We start from the raw sequence: 19,900 nt of genomic DNA, 5'->3' as shown, positions 1-19,900 counted from the left end.
TCTGACTTTTTCCCTCCTCCACTGTCCAAAAACATGGCTGTAGGTGGACTGGTAACTCTACTGTACTGTAAATAGCCTCCTAGATGTGAATGAGGGTGAGAACGTGTATGTGCGTAGTGTAGTGTGATGGACCGGCTTCCCATTCATGGTGTTTTTCCGCCTCATAACCCAGATCTGCAGAGACACTGACCAGGACAAAGCGCTTCCCAACATGAATGAATGATTTCCTTACAGTGAGATTATGATACGATGTCTTATCGACACCTATTAAGGATTTCATGCAAAATAAACCACATTCAGAGAAAACTAAATTCATCCTTAAAAGAATAGACAAATTAATATTCAGTCGATGCTCCGGGATCTGTTCACACCACTACTTATAGTCCAAATAGTGCAACAAGTGCAAGACTAGATCAGAGTGCAGAAGTAGAAGAGCTGCACAATCCGGTGAAATTATACGGGACTGTATAGATAACTACATAATTAGAACAGCATCAGGACGAGCTAGACAGCATAATTGTGCAAAGCCGAGCCAAATGGCTATGCAAATTACCCCTCGTAAAAGCCGTATGAGAGAGCAGCGGCACATAAGAATAAAAAGAAGATAGGAAGATAGACAGCTAGGATTGTGCTGTAAATGTGTGCATAGCGATCACACCGAGGGCTTCGGGTTCAATTCATGTGTGTATAGGAAATGGACTGATCCCCGTTTAAACACCAACCTCACTTTTCTCTCACGCTCAGTCTCATTTTTCAGTGACAATCCTTGACTGTGCTTCGCTAAGCAAAAAAAAAATGACCAATGGTGCTGTACGTGTGAAGCTGCTGTGCGCAAAAATTCCATTCTTCTAGCTCTACCTGCTCCTGCTGAGTCCATGTGTGTGAGAGCGAGAGGCAACGAGGAGCTCTTCAGTTCGAACACTCATTTTTCTGCGGGCGATCGTTTGTAGGGCCTTTGCAACCCTTCAAAGCCCCTTGGCGAAGAGTGAAGAGCCTGTAGGCCAGGTGTGAATTGAAGACTTAATCTCCTCTGCAGCTAGAGTTTAAAAAGACCTGTGGAGTGTAATCTACCTCCATCCAAATCCCTGAGGGGAGAGGCTTCGGCAAGGCACACACACACACACACACACACACACACACTTACAAAGCACTCGGGATGTGGTAACCATTTCGAAAATTAGTACTTGACCATGTTTATGTGCACATACTGAATCTAATAGTACATGTAGTAAGTCAATCACATTTCTTTGCACCAATACACTAATAAAAGACCAGACGTGACACAAAGTGCTTCCCTGCTGTGATTTCTTCGAGGCACCAATGGTGGTGGATTTTCTTCTTTTGCGTATTCTTCTAGTTAGTCCACTTCTGCACTGTTGTGCTAATCTGTAATTGGGTTTTATGGGCCAGTGGTGACTCACCACTTAGGTCTCTGGCCTACTGAGTGGGAAAGTTGTGAGTTTAAAGCCAAGTGTCGAGTCCCTGAGTAAAGCTATTAGCCCTAATCTGTAAGCTGTTTCAGATAAAAGCATCGGTCAAATGAATGAAATGTAAATAAAATAAATGTATAACTGAGTTACTTAAGAAAAATCAGCTTTCAGAACGCAGTAGGATGGGGTAGCTTAGTGGTTAAGGCAATACACTACTGACCGAAAGGCTGTGGGTTTAAATCCCAGATCCATTAAAGCTGCCACTACTGGGTTCCTGAGCAAGGTCCTTAACCCTCAACTGCTCAGTTGTATAAAAATGAGATGAAAATGGATAAGCTCTGGATAAGGGTGTCTGCTAAAGGCCAGAAATGTTAAAGTATTTCACAGAGATACAAAACATAAACCGTTTGTTTGTCTATCTAGGTGATTTTGTAAGAACTGGACAATAGGAGAGATATCTGTGAAGGTTGTTTGCACCCAGTAGATCATCATGTCATTCATAAATTCGCTACACCAGGACGTCTCTTATGATCTTCCATACATGGTTACTTTTGCACACACACACACACACACTCCAACGCTGAATATCAGATTAACGGCGTTAATGCTGAATAACCCAATTACTGGGTTACAATCTTCGCATCCTAAATGGATTTCTTGAAGTCTGATAAGGCCTGTAATCTGATTTAAGGCATCGCGTCTATACTGCCCGCACGACCGCTCGGATAATCTGGTCAAAATCTGATAATGATCATATTAGTATTGTGCGTCTATACACACTCGATGTCAATGCACTTAGTGCGGAAGGAAAGAGAGCGTCTGAGAGTCTACACAAAGGCATAAGTGTGGCATTTACAGCCTGCATTATACACCCCGTCACTGCCATCACTGCTATTATGGCGAGGAAAATAAGGAGCAAACAAAAGCTGGGGCTCTACAGCAGGACCAGGAGACTTAAAGATAGCTAACAGGCTTCTATGCAGAGCTCCTCTTATCTCGAGGGAAATAAATTCCCTGTGGCTGTGTGCAGTATAGAGCGCTCTCAAAAGTGGCAGCGGAAAGATATGCAGGGGGATTATTCCTAAAATATCGCTACAAATATCTGATAACGCTTTGGAATAAGAGTACATGAAGAAGCCTGCACTAATACCTGCATTCCTTAACTTCAGTATGAACTAATGAGGAGTTAAGGCAGGGGTCCCCAACCTTTTTTGGTTTGATACCAGACCATTTTACTTGGTTGTGGGGGGGGGGGGGGGGGGGGGTACAGTCAGTGGGGGTGGGGGTCATTTTAGCGTGGGTTAGCTTCAGGACTTACTGATGTATGGAGTGGTGCGGTTGGAAGTGACAATTTTTCGGAATATATATATATATATATATATATATATACACACACAAGTTTATTGATTCTTTGTGGCCCGGTACAGGTCCGAGGCCTGGTGGTTGGGGACCCCTGAGTTAAGGCATATGCACTAATCACAAAATAATAATAATAATAATAATAATAATAATAATAAGGGCTGAACCTGAACTACAACGCGTGTCTGATGAATTTGCGGTGAATAAATAACAACCATTAAGTTATTACACGTTTATTAGTTATGTATTAAGGCAAAATAAATCGAACATGCTGTATAGGAAAGAAAAAGTAAACATGCAGAATTTCAGATGTTTATAATTATAATTATGGATTACTTTCATAATTGACACTGATCCTCCTAATCAAACACAGAAAGACGCTCTAATAAACCCCGATCCTTTCAACTCAACCCGCTTTGCGTCATTCTCCATCCTCACTCTACACGCTCTGTGTGTAATGAATGCGCTAATATTTACTCATTTAGCAGATGCTCTTATCGATTAACTTCATAAAATCCTGTTTTCTGTAAGATTATTCTCCAGTGTTTTAGTCTTAGAGCAGGTTCGATAGACATATTAATTAATACATTAGCTAATAAACGTGTACTAACATGTACTTAAGATGTTGTTTATTTATTCACGCGTGAGTTCAGTAGACTGGTGTCGTCGTTAAGGATAGTTCTTCATTAGATTGTGATTAGTGCACACTTTAATGCATGGTTAGTTCTTGCTGAGAGTGAGTGTTAATGCAGGTGTTAATGCAGGATTATTCACAAATAGGTCAGAATTGTTACCGTCGTGTTTATAATGCTGGCTGCTGGCACAAGGACACCAGTACTGAGGGACACAAAAAATAGCTTGCAGGGTTGAGTAGCCTAGCTTCACAGGAGTTGTAATTTAAAGCACACACACACGCGCACACACACACACACACACACTCCCTCTCTCTCTCTTTTACAGAAACTCTCTCACACACACACCCACTCTCTTTCTCTCTCACATACATACACTCTCAAACTCTCTCTCACACACACACACACACTCTCTCTCACATACACTCTCTTTCTCATACACACACACACACACACATACATACAGACATGCACACACACACACACATACACATAAATGTGCATGCATACATACAAACACAGACCCACACACACACATACATAAATGTACATATACCTACACATAAACATACATACACACACACACAGACACATAAATGTGCATGCATGCACACATACACACACATACACACAAACAGACATAAATGTACATACATGCATACATACACATGTTCATACATTTACACACACACACATAAATGTACATGCATTCATACACGCACACACACAACACTCACACACATAAACGTACATGCATACACACACGCGCGCACACACACAAGCACACACACACACTGTACAACTGGTACAACTACCCACTCAGAACACACTGCAAACTCAAGCCAAGAAATCTGGGATAAAATTACACCAGCAGCTATTGATAATGAGCCCTCAGAGTGTTCACATCTCAAATGATGTCCCTGCAATTTGAAATGCCTCCAAGGCAGCTGTTACAATGAGCATCATGTCTGGACTCACACACTAACGTCTGACACCAGAGTCAATGGACCAAAGGCTGAGGAGGCACAATAACCCTAATAAACACACACCACTAGGCTGTGCAAGTAAACGGAGGAGAACACAGAGCCTTCGCATTTCGAGGATGATGAAACTAATTCTCTCTGTGAGAAAACCTCTTTTGTGTGAGAGACAGGCCGTGTCCAAAATAACCCGACTGTAAGGAATAATTATTAGGGGAGTAGAGAGAGCCAACTATTTCACACTCGCTATTTGCAAATACGACTACGCTGATTCTGATTCAAACCGGGACTGAATCGATCAGGAAGGAGGAAGGAGGCGTGGCGTTGGTGTCTGTCAGTTTCAGTGCAAAGAGGTGTGAGTTACAAGCTGCAATTTATTTTTAAGTTGAAATTCCTTCACAGTGGTGAAGGTTCTCTTTTTCCTGAATCAGAGCAACCAACTCGACTCACTAATAAGAACTGACTCTTTTGACTCTCAAATGACTCAATGCCCAAGTTTACCAATAAGAACTGATTCTTTTGACTCCCAAACGATTCCTTGCCCAAGTTCACCTATAAGAACTGACTCTTTTGACTCTCAAATGACTCCTTGCCCAAGTTCACCTATAAGAACTGACTCTTTTGCCTCCCAAATGACTCCTTACCCAAGTTCTTGTTTTTTTTTAGTTTAACGAAGATAAAATCTAATGTCAATTATACAAGGTGCTTCAAATGTACATTTATTATTATTATTATTATTATTATTATTATTAATATTATTAATTCTGCACTTCCTTTAAAATAAATTTCAGATGCGTATTAATGCGGATATCTATCTCCCCAGTACAATACACTACAATAGATCATTATAAGAAGCAGCAGTGCAGAGAGATCCTCTCTAAATTGCTATGCTGTGCCAGACAACTCAGATGTGGATAAGATTCCCTAGATGCTCTGTATTGTGATAAAATAATTATAAATACAGTAGACTGATGAACCTTCAGGATAAGCATATATTACAGCTCTTTAGAAATGCTGTTAAAGAAACGATCCGGCTTCTGGCGTTCAGCTAAAAGAGTCGGCACAAAGAGTCGACTCATTCATGAACGACGGGTTACTAAGACAAATTACCGCTTCACATCAGCATCATATCCTACAGCATAGAAACTGATCTAAATCATTTTGTATTCAATTCTCTCCTGCTTTTACAGAGGCCAAAAATGGAAGGAGGAAGGAGGCGTGGCCTTGGTGTCAGTTTCAGTGCGAAGAGGTATGAGTTACAAGCTGGCTCTTTTTACTGAATCAGAGCAATCAACTCGACTCACCAATAAGAAGTGACTCTTTTTGACTCCCAAACGACTCCTTGCCCAAGTTCACCTATAAGATTCACCTGTTAAAGAAACAATCCGGCTTCCGGCGTTCAGCTAAAAGAGTCGGCGCAAAGAGTCGACTCGTTCATGAACGACGGGTTACTAAGACAAATTACCGCTCCACATCAGCATCATATCCTACAGCATAGAAACTGATCTAAATCATTTAGTATTCAACTCTTTCCTGCTTTTACAGAGGCCAAAAATGGAATCTGGGCCTGTTTGGTTGTGTTCATGTTCTTTGTCATGTCTCATTCCACAGTGATGCTTAATATGAAGCTCATATGAAAGTAAACACTCAGAGCTTTAAGAATTTAGATTGTATTTGAAATGAATTTGTAAGTATGTCTGTGTTTTCCGAACCTACCAGAGGCAATGATGGTTAGTTTTTTCTCACACAATTGTTTCTATCTTCAAAGTAAATGTTGATATCAAACCCATTTCTGCTCACTGAGATGCCCCAAGTGCTTGAAGGTGTTGATCCTCATTCAATAAAATTCTGTGTAAGGTTAACCAACGGAGGGAAAAACACACTGAAAGCCAACAGTTCTCCACAGCGGATCATACGATGCACGTATTTTGATTTGGCACAGGTTTTATATGGAAAGTCCTTCCTGACACAACCTTCCCTTTTTATTTGGGCTTAGGACCGGTACTGAGAGTTAAACCCCCCCCCACCCCCCCACCCCACCCCCCCACCCCACCCCACCCAGAGGTTTGATCGATTGCCTGCACAGGAATTGAATCCAGGCGGCATTAGTAAGATTGATCCTGCTGCTGGTCAACCAGCGACACTGAAACTCAGCAGAGTCCTGACTAATTTGCTATCAGATTTGCGGACAGAAAATAAAAATGTATTTGTTTAAAATGTCCTATAAGTCGAACACCAATGCACTGATAAAAACTGCTTAGGCATGATACATTATACAAACAGAAAAGTAAGATTCAGCTACATAATGTCTTTTCCTTAATTTGTTTTAAAGAGAAGCTTTTTTCGATGTTGTTAGCTGCTTTCTCTTTATAGCTTGTACTTCAGCTGGCTACAGGGTGAGTAGCTTGAAATGCTAACATGTTTAGCTTGCAGCTTTCCAAACACTCCTGAAACAAATCTCAGCTTAAAATAACTTCCCGTCCTACAGCCTGCACTTCTCTACACAAGTGCACTTGACTTTAATAAAGCACTCATTAAGACTCTCGCTACAATTTGCTTATGGATGTTGAAGAAGTCCTTAAATACTAAGATTTAGCCAGTGATTAAAGACTTGTTTACATTTTTTTCATTAGTTAATTGACAATAGCGGCTAAACTGTTTAAAAGCTTTCCGCTGTCAGTGTACGTTGTTCAAAAACACAGGTTTTATCCGAGGCCTCGGAGGCTTTAAATGCATTCAAAAGGCTTTAAATAATACGTTCTGATCCTGTATCGGGATTTCATTTGCATTGCATCTCACAACCAGGGCTACACACGGCTAATCAGTAGTAGCAAGCTAATATCACATGATATAATAGTTGTGAGCTGAAACTGTAAAAGCTCTACCTGTTGAGCGCTTGAGTGATGCCTATATATGTTAGAGGAATAGTAAAAGTGTCTGCTGGATGAGTGAACATAATTGTCACAATTAGTAGCCCCCCCCTCCTTGTGCAGGAAGCATATAAACAGACGCAGCTAAACGTTTCTGTTCTTTATGACCTTATAAAACACGTAGCTTTGATATATTCTCATCAATACTAGGAAAGTCAGTTCTGGAGGAACTAAATGCCTCTTAAAATGCTGTTCTTGGCCATTTAAATAAACCAGTGAGACTAATGTAGCTTAACTAAATGATGAGTGTGATGCTCACACTTTTTGCTGGTCTTTGCACAGCCATTAACAATTTATTATAATGGAGGAGGCTATTCATCTAGCCAGTGGGTCTGGAAATGCTATTGCTCTATATTCTCTAAGCTTGATTGAATCCTGAGAATCTCCCTAATTCTCTTACTCACACATTCTGTCATTTTTTAAGTCTCTCTTCCCACCTTCCCCATCTCTCTCTCTCTCTCTCTCTGATCTCCATCTGTTCCTTCATTTTTGAATTTTTTTTTCTTATACGCTCCACCACCAGCTCCCTTTTAAAGATCCAGCTCAGGATGTAATCGTCATTCAAGCTTACCTGACCCACATCAAATTCCTTAAAACCCCAAATCCAGCGTTTGAAAGGCACAAAACTGGGACTGGAGGATTTTTTATTTCTTTTTCTACCCAAAAAGACTTAGACACAGTGGCACCAATGTGTTACACAACAGCCAGTCATAAATCACGACTGCAGAGTTATAAAACCTATTATCTGCCATTTCGGAGGCATAATGCTGAACAAACCTTGGCGGCTCTGTGTAGGCTCTGATAAGAGACCACGTCTCTGGCAAGCATGGCTCGCTGACCAGGAATACTAATGAAAGGCACATACTGAACAAAGCTTGAGTATAAAGCCAAGCAGTAGTAGTAGTAGTAGTAGTAGTAGTAGTTGCTGTTTTGTAAATTCACAGTGTCTTGTTTGCGTAAAATTATCAATGAAGAAGTCACTAAACCATTATCGAAGAGTGGTATTTGGCGCTGTGAACAAAACGAATTTGTTTCATTATTCTATTTGTATGATAAACAAACCTGGAATAATTACATGATTAATCACAAAGAAGGACAAATCAGTAGCCTGGTGTCTGGCCAAGTGGATTTCATGTCTTGATTATTAGTGTTTTATTCAGAGTTGCACAGCAGACACACGGCCTAGCGTCCAGAATAAAACTACTCCTAATTTACTTTCTTAATCTTTGACAATTTTCTTTTACATTTATGGTCATATTAATCCATCTTTCCTGCTCTGTCAGAAAACATTTCATTAACATTTAATGAGGGTTAACAGCCTTCATCATAGACACAGCAGAGAGAGTTTGGTGGTCCGGGGATTTAAACTCACAGCCTTCCAATCAGTAGCTCAACATCTTAACCAATAAACTACCAGACAACGACAAGACAAGACAAAAGACATGACTAGACAAAAGCAGACAAAGATAGGACAAGACAAAGACAAGACATGACAAGACGAAAGTAGACAATGATAGGAGAGAAAGACAAGACCAAGACAGGACAAAACAACAACAGACAAGAGAAAAAAGGATAAGTCAAGACAAAGATGGGAAAAGACAAAACAAAGACGAAACAAAGACAGGACAAGACAAGACAAAGATAGGACAAAACAACACAAGACTAGAGAAAGACAAGACGAGAAAAAAAGGCAAGACAAGACAAAGATATATAGGATAACATAAGACAAAGACAGGACCAGACAAGACAAAGACAAGACAAGACAAAAGCAGACAAAGATAGGACAAGACAAAGACATGAAAAGACGGGACAACAACGCACGAGAGAAAAAAGGATAAGACAAGAAAAGCCAAAGATGGGATAACACAAGAAAGGACAAAGATGAGACAAAGATAGGACAAGACAAAGACATGATAATACAAGACAAAGACATGACAATACAAAACAAAACGAGAAAAGATAGGATAAGACAAAGACAAGTCCAATTCTGGACAAAACAACACAAGACAAGAGAAATAAAGGATAAGATAAGACAAAGCTGGAAAAAGACAAGACAAAGACAGGTCAAGACAGGTCAAGTCTTTGTCTTGTCTTTTTCCAGATAGGACAAAACAACACAAAGCAAAAAATAAAGACAAGACAGGAGAAATAAGGGAAGACAAGACAAAGGTGGCAACACAAGACAAGACACAAGACAAGGAAACACAAAACAAAGACAGGACAAGACGTGACAAACATGGGACAAGGCAAAAACAGGACAAAATAACAGGTCAAAAACAAGACAAAAACATGGAGAAAGACAAAAACAGAAATACAAGACAGAACAAGACAAAAACAGAAAGACAAGACAAAGCCAGGATAAGACCAGACAAAGACAAAGCCAGACAACACAAGACAAGACATGACCAAAGACAAAGACAAGGCCAGACAAAGACAGGACCAGACAAGTTTTCTCACTTCATAACACACCTCATGTCATGAAGCTGTGTGTTCCACATTATTACAGCAGTATTACAGCATTTCTTACCATACACATACATCACATATATTCTGAATACATGTTGTGCATCAAGTCTTCACCCTGCTTTTGCTTTCCATCAAAATCGATCCCAAAAAGAGTCGATTCCACTTTAGATATAAAATTCAACTAATCAATTCATTAAAAAAAAAACACACACATTCAGAAGACTGATCAATTATTAAAATAACTGTAGCTGCAGCTCAAGTGGAAACACTGGAAAAAAACCTCCAGCATAATATAAAACATCCAGCGCAAAGCTCTTCACTCTACCGCTACCTCAAGGTTACACATATCATTAGACGATATAAAAACACTAGCAAGCCTATAATAACACGTTTCACTTAATGCAAGGACAAACACACGCGTATCACAGCTGAAACACTGACCAACATCTGGATGAGTGTTTTTTTTATCCAGGTAGCAAACACGATGCGCTTCATAATCATATACTTTTCCTTATTAATGACATCATAACCCGCTAACCATCTCATCACAGATTGGTAGTAAGCTAGTCAGATTCCAGGCATTCATATATGATCTGTCCACCATGTATAGCATCTTACTGCCATGTGGTGTAACACAGAGAGAGAACTGGGATCATTATGTATTTGCGCATTTGGCGTCGCTCCGGTTCTAGTTCACCTGCATTTCTACGCTGTTCCTTGCCCTGGAAAATCGATCAGCGCTGGATTTCGCTAAAAAAAAAAAAAAAAAACGTAACCTCTTTCCGAGGGTTCGAGTAGCTTTTCTCTCAGCACTCCAAACACACAGCTGCCGGACTTCAATCAATCCTGCTGCTACAGCTGTTCCTCACCATTGACTTTTGAATTCCGTATTTTCTACCACCTTCCCCTCTTTTTTTTTCGGTCTTCTCCACACACACACACACACAAAAAAAAAAAAAACGAGAAAATAATCAGTCAGCTTTAGAAGCACGTCTCGGCGTCGCTGTTGCTGATGAGAGAAGGCGGCTTCTGTTCAAACACAAAGACACACTCCTGTTATGCACTCAGACAATATTCACTGGTTGCAATGGAAATATATATATTTTTCTTTTCATTCTGAAAGCAATTTCTTCTGACAATTTGGAGTTACGGAGAGGGGAAGAAAAATGAGGCGCTCTGAGTGTATGAGTGTGTGTGAGTGAGTGAGGCGGGTGAGGTTGGGGGTTTGGGAAAGAGAATGCAGAATGTCTGAGAGAGAGAGAGAGAGAGAGAGAGAGAGAAAGAGAAGATGAATGAAACATTAACAGAAATCATGTTAGCACTGATACGTTTAATACCGGATGAAGAAGAGTTGTTCTAAAGATTACGAGAGCTTTCTTTAACCAGAAAAGGAGCCGATCGCTGCCAGAAAGCCTTTTTGTCTTTAATGCGACGACGACTTACACTTACAAAATTTACACCGACTAAAAGAAAACAAGAATATCTTTCCCAGTCATTTTCCAAACCACAATTTAGTTAACAAAGCACACATAACAATAACGTTCTCGATATATATCTTCACTCACTGGTCATGTTAAGAGGAACACCTGGAACTCTGTTCATTCATGCAATTATCCAATCTGCCAATCATGTGGCAGCAAAGCAGTGCATAAAATCAGCTCGATACAAGGCAAGGGCTTCGGCTAATGTTCACATCAAACGTCAGGACTGGGTAAAATGCGATCTCGGTGCCTTTGATCCTGGCAGGGTTGTTTCTGCTTAGATGGGCTGGTTTGAGTATTTCAGAAACTGCTGATCTCCTGGGATTTTCCTCACACGGCTGTCTATAGAGCTTAGACAGAATGGTGCAGAAAACAAAAAAGCTCCAGAGGGCAGCGGTTCAGCAGTCCGAAAAAAGAGAGAGAGAACGAATGGACTGGAAATGTAAATTAGCACTCTGTACAAACGTGGTGAGCTGGAAAGCATCTCAAGGAGCCAACAAAAGTCCGATTCACACAGCAGATGATTTCATGTTTAGACAGAATACAATCTTCAATCTTTGGAAAACCCCTTCACTGTATAATTAAGGGTTCTTCCAGCAGAGGGCAGTTGATTCATTTTCCTACGACTATTTATCAGCTCTGACAATGCTTCCTGCTACAGGGTTATACGAATGTGATTGTTCTAGTACAGCATCGTTTCTATAGCAGCAGCCAGAAAGACATTCCTGTAAGACAATTACCTTTTTTAAATGAAAATTTATGAAAGGAGTTCCTAGTGTCAGCGCTTTCTCACAGCTCAAGACTGATGGCTGCACTTTCCTTTTCGGTCAGTTCTGCGTCTCGATAAACACGAACAGAAAGATTTTATAATAAAAATCAAGAGGTTGCTTAGGGAATGTCTGTTTCCAGATGCTACAATGTAAGCGACGACAGCTAACAGCTAACTGATAATGTTTCACAGCGTTAATGTAACCCTAACGGGATAAAAAGTACAAGGTCCTATTCATTAATCAATCAATCAACTATTCGAGTTGTTCGGAAGCTGCTGCGGTAGAAGATTCAATAAAAATGTACACGCAACTTCCAGGTCATAGCATTAAATCCGCTCCCTGCTCATTCCATACTCCCAGAGGGATGAACCAAAGAACACTGAAGAATACATCTTTACTTTTAAGAGTTCACCGCTAATCTGATAAGGTTTAAGGGTCTTACTCAAAGAAATCAACATCATCTCCAGGCTTGAGATGAGGCTCGAACTCATAATCACTTCAGTTTTTTCCCATGTCCTACTTGTATGCTGTACATCTCACCTACTGAACGATCTAGTCAATGAAAAAAGAACTGTATTGTATTTTCAATAACATGAGAACAGAAGACAATTCACGATCGCATTTGTCCTTACGCATAAGCTGCCACTTCGCAAAAAAACGTTTTCTTTGCTTTAATATTTCAACGAGATAAATGCACTGTGGTTGAACTGTCTGTGTTTACTTACATAATCTCACAAATAGCTCCAGACAGGAGGTCAGTGTGACTTGTAAACGCGATTACATCTCCGCTATTATGCTGTTTGGAATCATTTTCATATTCTAGACATGGAACATGAAGTCAGCGGGATATTACGAATATGCTTCGCGTCAGTGGGATATTTATGATTTATGCTGCAGCTAGAAACAATGAGAAAGAAAAGGAGAGCTCGTGTGTGTGTGTGAGAGAGAAAGAGAGAGAGAGACAGAAAGCAAGATCAGTATGAGAAATCACTGCTATCTTTTATGAACGTCTTTGTCAGTGACAGAACAGACGGATGAGAAGGGAGCAGAAGTGCTGAGCTCATCCGTGTCTATTTTTCTTGGACTTCTTGGGTTGTCATTCCAAGACCCTATTTACCTGCTGGCTGCCAATCAGGAGCAATTTGTACTAGTGTGATAACTCTACAGCCTTTACTTACTCAAACCAGAGAGGTGAGGAATGAGTCGATTAGCCTGTCCATCAGCGAGAGGAGTTTCAGCGCCCGAGTTAGGCTTCTAGTTTATCATCACTCAGACCTCCTTCAGTGGCCGTTCGCTCAGAAAGGACCACTCCGTTAAACGTGATCTCATAAACGTCATCGTTTTCCGAACGAGGTTGCCAGAGACGGAAAGAATGAACCAGGGACTTCATGGTGATTAATATGTGTAATTATTATGTATGTGCGAACCGAAGAAGATTATAGTATTCGAATAAGGTTTTTATTTAAGGTCTATTAGCTTTAGTTTCTGCGATAATGATGATATTTTCACTGAAGGCATATATTATGTATTATGCTTTTTTTTTATTGCGTAGTAATCAGACTAGTGAACTACAGACACAGTTGTTTTATTATCCGCTGGTTAAAGAAGTGTATCGAGAATTCATTTACTGACTCAAGTCATTCCAGATCACTAAACATCAGTGCTTGATGATAGTCTAAAACCAGACTGTGTTTCATTTACGGCATTTGGCAGACGCCCTTATCCAGACCAACTTACATTTATCTCATTTATTCAAATAAGGATTAAAAGCCTTGCTCAAAGGCCAAGTAGTGGCAGCCTCGGTGGCCCTTGGTGGGATTCAAGCTCACAACCTTCAGCTTAATAGTCCAGCCCATTGAGCTCCAAGCATCCCAAGAGCTTTCTATTTCTGCAATGGTGAAATAAAGCCCATTTAAAAATCCTGTACATTCCATTGCACGTATATATTGTACTGTTGTAACACACCCACATATCCTTGTTGAACAGATTTATTCACCTTCACTCTTATCTTCTACCTTCTCTTCTGGGAAACTTTCCACTAGATGTTGAAGCATTGCTGTGGGGATTTGTGTTCATTCAGCTACAAGAGTATTAGTGAGATCAGACACTGATGTTGGGATGTTGATGCTCCAGTTCCAGTTCATCCCAGTGGGCTTCAGTCAGAGTCAGGGCTCTGTGCAGGACACTCCAGTTCTTCCACTCCAACCTTGCACCTCCACACCATGTCTCCACAGAGCTCAGGGGCTTTGTGTACAGGAGCATCATCATGCTGGAGCAGTTTCTGAGGTCCAGTGAAGAGAAACTGAATCCCTGCTGCATACAAAGACATTCAATACAATTGTGTGCTTCAAAATGTGTGGTGACGGTTTGAAGACGCAGGGTGTGCTGGTCAGGTGTCCACATACTTCTGGCTTATTTTAGAGTCTAAGCACTGCTACATTAAACAGCATAAAAACAAAATTAAGAGAGAAAAAAACGTCCTTGTTACCTCAAGCTCATTTCACAAGCCGGTTTTCTGTACAAATCTGAACTGATGATGTAAACACCATGTAGTTCTTTCATCACAGATCTATTGTTTGAGGTTCTCCATAAAGAACACACATTATCACAAAGTTTCCAGAATTCGGGTAATATTTCGGGGATCTCATACAGTCTTAAGATGACAAGCCTTTAAAGTCTTATCTTAAGATCAAGTCTGCGCAGATTAACTATGTGAAGTAAGCATGGCAATGTTTAACAATAGACAGCTGGAGTCACTGTACAGCTCTACAACAATCTAGATATAGATTTATTTTTAGATCCTTAATGAGCAAGCCTGAGGCGATGGTGGTAAAGAAAAACTCCCTGATTAGAAACGATAGGAAGCAGAATCATCCTTTTCTGGGTGACACTGAATGAAGCGATTATACATCATTACTCTTCTACTATCAATTCAAACAGTAGTAAGAGTGTTGAAATGATGATCAGTGCAGAATGAATACACTGTGAAGAGGAGTCCTGGGATGAGCAAGAAGGTCTTTATGATTACAGCAGCAGCACTTAGGTAGTATCGATTGATGACCTATATTCCTCAGGATATTAATACTCCATCATCTATAATGTGTTTTGTGAGTGTATGTGACACTCCTGAGGGTTCATGCTTACTAGCTGTGTGTGTGTGCGTCTGTGTGTTTTATTAGATCTCTTTCTGTTTTTCATGCATCTCTATCTATCTCTCATTTCTGGCTGACATTTAACCTTGCGGCCCAGGTATCACTGTCGACTTTTCTAGACACCTCTATGCTCTGCCTCATTGTAGTCGCTTGGGATAAAAGCATCTGCCAAATGAATAAATGCAAATGTAAATGCCATCACTCTTGATCACACAAACACTCTCTCTCTCTTTCTCTTGCTCTCTCTCTCTGGTGGCTGCGAATATACAAAATGAATCATTTTCAGATCGTGTCTCTTGATCAAATTCCATGGTGCCCCTGTCAGCACACCCTCAAAGAGACACCGGACACACGTTTTCCCTTAATCCCCTAATTAAGACACATTGTTAGCTTGCCACTATGTCCCAGGAGGTTTGCCTTGCTTATGAGTAAACACGTTCTGTGCACAAATGTTAATTAACTCCGTTTACACTCCGAGGCACTCGGAGCGTGCCCTTAAAAACATTGTAGCAGGAATGTCTGAAGACTGTAACAGACGTCGATTACAAGGCACGGGTGTAGCCAAGTGCACACGCCTTCCAGAGTAACAGCAGGAAACAAGGCACACGACTAAGAATATACGTCGTTTCAGCCAAGCACACTTCTCTCTAACATTTAACCTTGTGTTTGAACGTACACGCATTTCAGCAATGTAAATACTAATTCATGTAAACACAGAAAATGTAAATACAATTTAGACGTCCATATGATGCCATGCAGTCAAATGAATTCTAAAAAAATCTGTCCTGCATAAAGACACAGAGACCACACCTACCTGGAACTGACAAAAACATAATTCAGGCCTCCACTGAGAAGAACTGAGTCATTAAAATGCATGTACCTCCTTCACTGGGATCAAGGCATTGAGGCCATACCTCCTTCATAAGCATCAAGGCATTGAGGCCATACTTCCTTCATTAGAATCACAGCATTGAGGCCACACCTCCTTTATTAGGATCATGGCATTGAGGCCACACCCCCTTCATTAGGATCAAAGCACAGAGACCACACCTCCTTCATTAGGATCAAGGCATTGAGGGCCCACCTCCTTCATTAGGATCAATGCCTTGAGGCAACACCTCCTTCACTAGGATCAAAGCACAACTGCCCCACCTCTTTCATTAGGATCAAAGCACAGAGGCCACACCTCCTTCATTAGGATCAAATCACCAAGGCCCCACCTCTTTCATTAGGATCAAAGCACAGAGGCTACACCTCCTTCATTAGGATCAATGCCTTGAGGCAACACCTCCTTCACTGGGATCAAGGCTCAGAGGCCCCACCTCCTTCATTAGGGTCAAAGCACAGAGGCCACACCTCCTTCATTAGGATCAATGCATTGAGGCGACACCTCCTTCACTGGGATCAAGGCTCAGAGGCCCCACCTCCTTCATTAGGGTCAAAGCACAGAGGCCACACCTCCTCTGTTAGGATCAAAGCACAAAGGCTACACCTCCTTCCTTAGGATCAAGGCATTAAGGCCACATCTCCGTCACTGGTATCAAGACACAAAGGCCACACCTCCTTTACTAGGATGAAGGCAGAGAGGTCACACACTCTTTACTGGGATCAAGACATGAAGGCCACACCTCCTTCACTGGAATAGATACAGAGAGGCCACATTTCCTTTACTTTGACTGAGGCAGACGCCAAACCTCCTACACTGGGACTGAAGCACAGAGAAGGGTGGAACGTGTGAGCCAAACGTGCAATTCCAAGGAAAATTCACATATTCATGTTTCTAAGTAATAATACATTTTCTGTTGTTTTGAAACAGTGCAGGTGTAGTGTAAATACTGAAACAGGTGCCGTGATTCAAATGAACACGTTTTACGCCCCTTAATGGTTACCTCTCATGTGCATGTAGCTAGATGATGAATACTCGGAAGTAAACACAACCATGAGCAATTCTTCCTTTTCGAAGCGAAGAGGGAAAAAAAAAGCCAGATTTGCATTTGCTGCCTCGAGCACATTCACACGAATAGACACAGTTTTATGGGAATGTGCCATCGGCAGCTGGCGTGCACGATGTGCCACTTTTCAAGTGTTTCACAGCCCCTGTCTGGTACTTTATCACTGCATTTTCTCCTGCTTCAAACGCCTATACTGTTCGTTTCAGAACCACGGACAGGGACACGGCTGGATGCCACAGGTGCTTACCCGAAGGCGTACAACATGTCCGTGAAATTTTACACGCGTTCCTACGTGTCATGCAAACACTGATGTGAAGCAATGCATTTTAAATCAATGAAGGAAGGACAAATGTATATCCAAATGTATTCCAGTAGCGTCTGCCTGCACCCACAGCCAACTGCGAATGTGCAAATACTCATAACGAACAAATATCAAATGCAATTTCATTTCAGTCAGCAAGGGAGCTAGGAAGAAAAAAAACCTTTCAAAGAAATTCATAGTTTTTTTTCCCCCCTGCTTCAGGTCGACATCTCTCACCAGCCCTGATCAATCTCTATAACAGAGTCGCCCTGCAGTGGAGATCAAAAGTAATGTTAGAGTGGGATGTGGATTCTGCTGTGCCTGGAGATGCTAGATGGTGTTCAGCACACCTAGCAGTGTATCACTGTAAGACCACAGGAAAATAAAAAAACATCACAGAGATATAAAAGACACCCCCAGAGGCACGTTTACAGTGAAGGCACTGCAGTCCAGCCCCCCCAACCACCCCCCCAAAAAGACACAGATCCAGCAATCATACCACACCTACAGAGCATATATGAAGTCTTAACAAATCAACTGTCACAAATTTTCTAAAAAATTTAATCTATAGAAACTTCAATGCAAAAAATAAATTGTACTTGCCTTGGGTTAGGATTTGCTGATCCCAGAGCTTGGTATAGGTTATGTATTTATTTTTATATATAATATATATAAATATATATATATATATATAAATCCAGTGTGTCTATATTAAGCTGGAAAAATAAATCTTGTTCTTGGACGAAATGATTAATAAAAAGAAAATGATTGGGAGGAGAAAAAAAAACTTCACAGCTTCAGAACTGGTGCCTTTGCCTTTCTAAAAAAAAATTGCTTTCTATACGATTAATATTAATAATATTGCTGATCATTATGTTTATGATCATTAATACATCAAAAAAAAGATCTAGATCATTAACAGTCTAATTATTTGGTGGGATAAATAAGGTGCAAGATTTTAGAGAGTAATAACAATAATATTCATAATAACAGTGTTTCCCTTTAACGTATTGCTCGATTTAATAAACTTCCCTCAGATCAGGTCAGATGTTATTTGTTTATCATCAGAAAATCCGAGAGGAAATAGATGTATCCAAAAACAAGGAGATACTCACAAATACCAAACGCCTGTGTTTATATTGCCATGTTTCCGTCGCCACTGGGCTTGGGGAAAAAATTACCCACCAAATGTCGAGCAATTTCTAATGTTGAGAGAAATAAAAGTAAGCTCTAATAACGCAGATAAACGACTGCAGCTCAGGCTGTTTCATCGAGACACGCGAGCACGCGCATATAATACCGTAAATAAATATAGCAGTGTTAATCTGGCGAAAAACGGAAAGAGCTACACACACGGACGACGACGGACAGATCACATCACGGTACCTGCTTCTCTCTCTCTCTCTCTCTCTCTCTCTCTCTCTTTCTCCCTCTCTCTCGACGTCACCGTGAGAAAGACGTAACGTGGTTGTTCCTATATGCTATGAAAAGCCAAAAGGGTCCAAACTCACCCAAATCTGTTCCTGCAATTGAAGGAAAACTCCACCCCTCACTATGTTTACTCACAAATCTCTGTTTAGCGATTTGTAGCTTGGTGATTGTATGTTCGTTGTTTGTACTGTGCCAGAGTTCGGAGTTGTCGTCACTGTTATCGTTAACGAATGTTGATAATGTTGTAAGAGAAGGAAATTAGGGATAACTTAAGGCATAGGTGTCAAACCGTATCCACAAAGGGCTGGTGTGGGTGTAGGTTTTCATTCCAACCGAGCAGAAGCCACACCTGATTCCACCTGTTTAAGCAACTGATCTTGGCTTTCACTAGACTCAGGCGCAGCGTCTGCTCGGTTGGAATGAAAACCTGCACCCACACCGGCTCTTTGTGAACTGTAGTGGCTAAGAGAGACTTATAGGGACTAGAGAAATTTGGGGAAATTTGTGTAACTAGGAGTCTACATCAAGAAGGCTTTGGTATTAAAAAGTAGAAATGCAATGCAGATAATCTGATAAAGGTAACTACATATCGCTAGTAATGAGCGTGATGGCGCCAATGGTGGAATTAGCATGAAAGGTAAAGCTTTGGAAACCGGACAAAGGACTAAAGTGCCGCTGCATGTCTTTTAACCATTTAGCAGCAAGAAGGAGGATGGGACTGTAGGAAACCATTAACCAGAGCAAAGACAGACCATGTCAATCCATCCATCCATTCTCTACACCTTACCTTACTGAGTTACAGGATGCCAGGGTGCAATTGCACACACTTACACACTAGGGGTAATTTAGAGATGTCAATCAGCCTACAATGCATGTCTTTGGACTCGGGGAGAAAAAACAGAGTACCTGGAGGAAATCCCCAAGGCATGGGAAGAACATGCAAACTCTACACACACACACACACACACACATGATGGAGGCAGGAATCAAACCCCCACCTTGGAGGTGTGAGGCAA

General features: G+C 40.9%; 1 protein-coding gene across 2 annotated transcripts in view; it reads right to left on the bottom strand.

The window, feature by feature from the left end:
- Positions 1-18,851, bottom strand: part of gabbr1b (gamma-aminobutyric acid (GABA) B receptor, 1b) — a 120,469-nt gene extending 101,618 nt beyond the window's left edge. For both annotated transcript variants that reach the window (XM_058405171.1, XM_058405172.1), the window contains exon 1: positions 18,057-18,851. The gene's annotated coding sequence lies outside the window, so the exon portion shown is untranslated. The remainder of the gene's footprint in view (positions 1-18,056) is intronic.
- Between the last annotated feature and the right edge of the window lie 1,049 nt (positions 18,852-19,900).

Source organism: Hemibagrus wyckioides, linkage group LG12, assembly GCF_019097595.1.
Source record: "Hemibagrus wyckioides isolate EC202008001 linkage group LG12, SWU_Hwy_1.0, whole genome shotgun sequence".
Taxonomy (NCBI): domain Eukaryota; kingdom Metazoa; phylum Chordata; class Actinopteri; order Siluriformes; family Bagridae; genus Hemibagrus; species Hemibagrus wyckioides.
This window is presented reverse-complemented; position numbering and strand designations above follow the sequence as displayed.